Source organism: Telopea speciosissima, chromosome 11 (assembly GCF_018873765.1).
Source record: "Telopea speciosissima isolate NSW1024214 ecotype Mountain lineage chromosome 11, Tspe_v1, whole genome shotgun sequence".
Lineage (NCBI taxonomy): Eukaryota > Viridiplantae > Streptophyta > Magnoliopsida > Proteales > Proteaceae > Telopea > Telopea speciosissima.
Window position 1 is genome coordinate 17,797,534 of NC_057926.1, and position 1,847 is coordinate 17,799,380.

A 1,847-nucleotide genomic window follows, 5' to 3' on the forward strand; every position below is an offset into this window, starting at 1 on the left:
TGTATCTTTCTGTTCCTAGTGTTTGATCCTCTAAATTGTTTATAGCTGTACAGTAGAGTTGTAGAGTACAAGATTCATTAGAGGAAAAAAGAATTTGACTCATTGTTCTCTATTTCAAAATGATTATTTTGGCTTTATATTGTTCTATGTCAAAGAGATGTGCCATAGTGAGGCACAACTGAATTTTGAACAACCATTACCCTTATTTTTGCAGTTCATCTTTGGATAAATGAGTATGTATCCCCTATCATTTTCTGGTTTCTAGGATTATATTAAGCTTTCACCATGCAACTCCCTAAGAAGGCAAGGTTATGGGACTTTGTAATGACAACCCCTATCAAGAATCAATATATGATTGGTCCACAATTTTCAGGCACCTCACAAATGGCACAAAGAGATGATTTTTCAAAATTTCTTTACTTTTACATGGACTTGGCCTCTATTTGTGGCATTGAAGCCAGGAATTTGATCATCTAAATCAATTGAAAGATCTGTGGTGCATGCTCACCTTTATTCATTTCAAATATATCACCAACCTTTTGTTTTAGATGAATACTTTAGTGCTTGAGTCCTTCCAAACAATAAAGTTAATTTTGTAGAAATTGTTTATCCTATCATCAAAACTACAAGTGAATTTCTGATTTGGTACATATTTTCAACTTTTTGTATCATCTTCCAATATGCTAGTTGAAATCATTGCAGTAAGGCATATTGGAGGAAGGTGGGTGGATGAAATTTCAAGATTCTTTTGGTATTAATCTTCCGCATTTCTTATATTCTTCTTTTCTGCAACCTAAGCTGAATCTGAACTTGCCATTTGATGGGCCATGTCATAAGTTGCATGGACACCAACAAAAACATAGTAAACCAGCATTATGATGGTACAGATACCAAACCTCACAAAAGCCTGGAAGCCAATAGAACCCATCAAGAACAAGTTTGTTGCTATTGATAAGGTTGGCAGCCAGGAATGAGAGGAACTCCCCAGAGTTTGGGAGTCTACTACTGTGGCTAAAGCAATGAAAGCCTCATTGTCCCAAAAATCTAGAATAAGGTTATGGTGTAACCAAACCAACATTTGGTCCTCGACCCAAAAAGCTAAATTCCCATTGAGGAAGCATAACAGAAAGTCTACCAGTTTCAAGAGGTTTCTTGAGGAGCAATTCCTCTCACATTGGATCTCCTCACTAGGCGTGCAATTGCCATCGTCGTAAAAAGAAAGAGGGTGCTGATGGATATCAAGCTTGACAGGACATCTAGCTAAGAACAAAGCAATACAAGCACTTGAAAGGGTGATCAAGCGTGTAGCATTGATGGGTGTACTTGTTTTTGGGTGGACAAGAGAAAACCATGGTGGGATCATGTGAGCCCTTGCAATGTCAGTAGTATAGCGTGCCTGGCCAAGTGTTCCCACCAATAAAACAGTAGTCATTCCTTTGAGTACATCTAGAGCTACAAAATACTTTGCCCATTTCATCCCACACTCTGGAATGCAACAGGGTAGGCTGCATTTGCGTCCATATTTGTATACTTCTGAATCATACTCAATGACGGGGCCATCAAGCAGTAAATTACTCTGATTATTGACATGAATATGGTGAATTTTTACCACTTGTCATTGACTAATATTTTAGGGAATTTGCTTATCTTAAAGTAATATTGATTATCCATTATAACATGCAGAACCATGACTGAGCTACACACGCCACCCATGTGTTCATGTGGCTAAGGTCGAATGATATTGAAAATGGATCATACAAAAAGGAACTATGGTAGGTGGTTTACATATGTCCTGTACAAGCTGTGCTCCATAATCTAATTTGATTTTGTCATATAAATAACCTTGT

At 37.4% G+C, this 1,847-nt stretch overlaps 1 pseudogene; it reads right to left on the bottom strand.

Annotated features, from left to right (window-relative positions):
• Positions 1–639: 639 nt before the first annotated feature.
• On the bottom strand, positions 640–1,590 carry LOC122646663 (annotated as a pseudogene).
• Positions 1,591–1,847: the final 257 nt, after the last annotated feature.